The sequence below is a fragment of the Heptranchias perlo genome, unplaced genomic scaffold (assembly GCF_035084215.1).
Source record: "Heptranchias perlo isolate sHepPer1 unplaced genomic scaffold, sHepPer1.hap1 HAP1_SCAFFOLD_736, whole genome shotgun sequence".
NCBI lineage: Eukaryota > Metazoa > Chordata > Chondrichthyes > Hexanchiformes > Hexanchidae > Heptranchias > Heptranchias perlo.
In genome coordinates this window covers 10,001-15,000 of record NW_027139768.1, presented here as the reverse complement: position 1 = coordinate 15,000, position 5,000 = coordinate 10,001, and positions in this window count along the sequence as shown.

Here is a 5,000-nt window from a genome sequence, read left to right as displayed (position 1 = left end):
TCCCCCCGGAACCGGCTGGCAATTGGCGAATCAGCGGGACGAATTTGAATTCGTGACCGACTCTCTGACACCGAATCGCCGCAAACGCGTTTCGATTTTTCGGCTTCGGTACCTCCCATCAGACTTTGACTGGCCATATCTCCGGACTCACGTGTCGCAGCCGGGACCTTCAGGTACCGTTCGACGCGTCTAACCCTGCCCCGTCGAATGGCGCCCCTCGCGGTGTGGTCCGATTTCCGCATTTTGGTCAGATTTGCCTCCAAATTTTTCAGATTGAGTTGACGAATGCCCCCTACGGGGTAACCTCTTGCCCTTTCGGACATGGTCCCTGTGACTTAATTTCCGCCTTTTGCTCAATCGTTTCCCCATTTATAATTAATTTTAAAAATCGGGTTACTCAGTTCTGGTTTACCAGTTCCCTCTTCGGACTTAGTTTTTGGTTAATCATTTCCGGTTCACCAGTTCCCGTTTTGGACTTAGTCTCTGCGGGCCGTTTCTCATCTTTTGGTTCATCAGTTCCCCTCTTTTAATAATTTTTTGGCTGCTTTCGTTTGATCATTTCCCTGCCTTCTGGGTGACTTTTGCCCCTTAGGACTTCATCGCCGCACATTATTTTCGACTTCTGGTTGATCATTTCACCCCTTTTAATCATTTTTGCAACTTTTGGTTAACCATTTCACCCAGCTTCTGGTTAACCATTTCCCCTTTGGGACTTAGTCTCTGAGCATTCTTTTGGGATTCTGGTTAATCATTTGCCAATTTTTAAAAAATGTTGCCGCTTTTGTTTAATGCTTTCTGGTCAACCTTTCCCTCTTTCAGACTTCACCGCGGCACATTGCTTTAGCCTCCTGGTTAATCATTTCACCCCTTTTAATCATTTTTGCAACTTTTGGTTAACCATTTCCCCCAGCTTCTGGTTAACCATTTCCCCTTTGGGACTTGGTCTCTGAGCATTCTTTTGGGATTCTGGTTAATCATTTGCCAATTTTTTAAAAATGTTGCCACTTTTGTTTAATGCTTTCTGGTCAACCTTTCCCTCTTTCAGACTTCACCGCGGCACATTGCTTCAGCCTCCTGGTTAATCATTTCACCCCTTTTAATCATTTTTGCAACTTTTGGTTAACCATTTCCCCCAGCTTCTGGTTAACCATTTCCCCTTTGGGACTTAGTCTCTGAGCATTCTTTTGGGATTCTGGTTAATCATTTGCCAATTTTTAAAAAATGTTGCCACTTTTGTTTAATGCTTTCTGGTCAACCTTTCCCTCTTTCAGACTTCACCGCGGCACATTGCTCCAGCCTCCTGGTTAATCATTTCACCCCTTTTAATCATTTTTGCAACTTTTGGTTAACCATTTCCCCCAGCTTCTGGTTAACCATTTCCCCTTTGGGACTTAGTCTCTGAGCATTCTTTTGGGATTCTGGTTAATCATTTGCCAATTTTTTAAAAATGTTGCCACTTTTGTTTAATGCTTTCTGGTCAACCTTTCCCTCTTTCAGACTTCACCGCGGCACATTGCTTTAGCCTCCTGGTTAATCATTTCACCCCTTTTAATCATTTTTGCAACTTTTGGTTAACCATTTCCCCCAGCTTCTGGTTAACCATTTCCCCTTTGGGACTTAGTCTCTGAGCATTCTTTTGGGATTCTGGTTAATCATTTGCCAATTTTTAAAAAATGTTGCCACTTTTGTTTAATGCTTTCTGGTCAACCTTTCCCTCTTTCAGACTTCACCGCGGCACATTGCTTCAGCCTCCTGGTTAATCATTTCACCCCTTTTAATCATTTTTGCAACTTTTGGTTAACCATTTCCCCCAGCTTCTGGTTAACCATTTCCCCTTTGGGACTTAGTCTCTGAGCATTCTTTTGGGATTCTGGTTAATCATTTGCCAATTTTTAAAAAATGTTGCCGCTTTTGTTTAATGCTTTCTGGTCAACCTTTCCCTCTTTCAGACTTCACCGCGGCACATTGCTTTAGCCTCCTGGTTAATCATTTCACCCCTTTTAATCATTTTTGCAACTTTTGGTTAACCATTTCCCCCAGCTTCTGGTTAACCATTTCCCCTTTGGGACTTGGTCTCTGAGCATTCTTTTGGGATTCTGGTTAATCATTTGCCAATTTTTTAAAAATGTTGCCACTTTTGTTTAATGCTTTCTGGTCAACCTTTCCCTCTTTCAGACTTCACCGCGGCACATTGCTTCAGCCTCCTGGTTAATCATTTCACCCCTTTTAATCATTTTTGCAACTTTTGGTTAACCATTTCCCCCAGCTTCTGGTTAACCATTTCCCCTTTGGGACTTAGTCTCTGAGCATTCTTTTGGGATTCTGGTTAATCATTTGCCAATTTTTAAAAAATGTTGCCACTTTTGTTTAATGCTTTCTGGTCAACCTTTCCCTCTTTCAGACTTCACCGCGGCACATTGCTCCAGCCTCCTGGTTAATCATTTCACCCCTTTTAATCATTTTTGCAACTTTTGGTTAACCATTTCCCCCAGCTTCTGGTTAACCATTTCCCCTATGGGACTTAGTCTCTGAGCATTCTTTTGGGATTCTGGTTAATCATTTGCCAATTTTTAAAAAATGTTGCCGCTTTTGTTTAATGCTTTCTGGTCAACCTTTCCCTCTTTCAGACTTCACCGCGGCACATTGCTTTAGCCTCCTGGTTAATCATTTCACCCCTTTTAATCATTTTTGCAACTTTTGGTTAACCATTTCCCCCAGCTTCTGGTTAACCATTTCCCCTTTGGGACTTAGTCTCTGAGCATTCTTTTGGGATTCTGGTTAATCATTTGCCACTTTTTAAAAAATGTTGCCGCTTTTGTTTAATCGTTTCCCTGCTATGTGGTCAACCTTTTCCCCTTTCAGACTTCATCGCCGCGCATTGTTGTCGACTTCTGGTTAATCATTTTTCCCCTTTAAATCTTTTTTTGCCACTTTCGGTTAACCATTTCACCCAGCTTCTGGTTAACCATTTGCCCCATTATACTGAATTTTTCCGCTTTGGTTTAATCATTTCCCTGCTTTCTTGTCAACCTTTTCCCCTTTTGGACTTCGCCGCCGCACTTTGCTTTTGCCTTCTGGTTAAACATTTCTCCCCTTTTAATCCTTTTTCCCACTTTTGGTTCACCAGTTCACCCAGCTTCTGGTTAACCATTTCCCCTTTGGGACTTAAGTCTCTGAGCATTCTTTTGGGATTCTGGTTAACCATTTGCCACTTTTTTAAAAATGTTGCCGCTTTTGTTTAATGCTTTCCCTGCTTTCTGGTCAACCTTTTCCCCTTACGACTTCGCCGCCGCACTTTGCTTTCGCCTTCTGGTTAATCATTTCACCCCTTTTAATCCTTTTTCCCACTTTGGGTTGGACAGTTCACCCAGCTACTGGTTAACCATTTCCCCTTTGGGACTTAAGTCTCTGAGCATTCTTTTGTGATTCTGGTTCACCATTTGTCCCTTTTTAAAAGATATTGCTGCTTTTGATTAAACCTTTCCCTGCTTTGCGGTCGACCTATTCCTCTTTCAGACTTCATCGCCGCACCTTGTTTTCGACATCTGGTTCAACATTTCTCCCCTTTTAATCCTTTTTCCCACTTTTGGTTAAGCAGTTCACCCAGCTTCTGGTTCACCATTTGCCCCTTTTTACTGAATTTTTCTGCTTTTGTTTAATCATTTCCCTGCTTTGCGGTCGACCTATTCCTCTTTCAGACTTCATCGCCGCGCATTGTTTTCGACATCTGGTTCAACATTTCTCCCCTTTTAATCCTCTTTCCCACTTTTGGTTAAGCAGTTCACCCAACTTCTGGTTAACCATTTGCCCCTTCTTACTGAATTTTTCTGCTTTTGTTTAATCATTTCCCTGCTTTATGGTCAACCTTTTCCCCTTTAGGACTTCGCCGCCGCACTTTGCTTTCGCCTTCTGGTTAATCATTTCACAACATTTTAATCCTTTTTCCCACTTTTGGTTAAACAGTTCACCCAGCTTCTGGTTAACCATTTGCCCCTTTGGGACTTAAGTCTCTGAGCATTCTTTTGGGATTCTGGTTCACCATTTGTCCCTTTTTAAAAGATATTGCTGCTTCTGTTTAATCCTTTCCCTGCTTTGCGGTCAACCTTTTCCTCTTTCAGACTTCATCGCCGCGCATTGTTTTCGACATCTGGTTCAACATTTCTCCCCTTTTAATCCTCTTTCCCACTTTTGGTTAAGCAGTTCACCCAACTTCTGGTTCACCACTTGCCCCTTTTTACTGAATTTTTCTGCTTTTGTTTAATCATTTCCCTGCTTTCCGGTCAACCTTTCCCTCTTTCAGACTTAATCGCCGCACATTGTTGTCGACTTCTGGTTGATCAGTTCACCCCTTTTTTATCCTTTTTCCCACTTTGGGTTAAGCAGTTCACCCAGCTTCTGGTTAACCATTTGCCCCTTTGGCACTTAAGTCTCTGAGCATTCTTTTGGGATTCTGGTAAACCATTTGTCCCTTTTTAAAAAATGCTGCTGCTTTTGTTTAATGCTTGCCCTGCTTTGCGGTCGATCATTTCACCCCTTTTAATCCATTTTTGCCACTTTGGGTTAAACAGTTCACACAACTTCTGGTTCACCATTTCACATTTCGGAACTTTTATTCCCACCATTACTTTGGGCTTCTGGTTCATCATTTCACGCTGTTTTACAAATCTTTGCCGCTTCACTTTTAATCCACAAACCGTGGCTCGCTTTCGGGTGGGGGGGGGGGGTAGCGGGTTTGGGCCGGGCACTCGACATCCCGGTGTGCGACCGGGTTCGTTCTGGTACCGCTCGGTGCCCCTCGTCCTGCTCTTGCCGCGGAAGCAAACCAGACGACCGTCGGTCTCACGCCCGAGGGGAGAGGAGGCGGAAAGCGGTTTGCAGCCTTTCGCTGTACCTCCGGCGGGCAGCGCCGCACCTCCGAGTGCTCGGTACCGTTCGCTGCACCTCGTCCGGCCGCACGCAGCGAGCCAAACCCGGAGGAAATCGGCCTGTGCCTTCTCGAG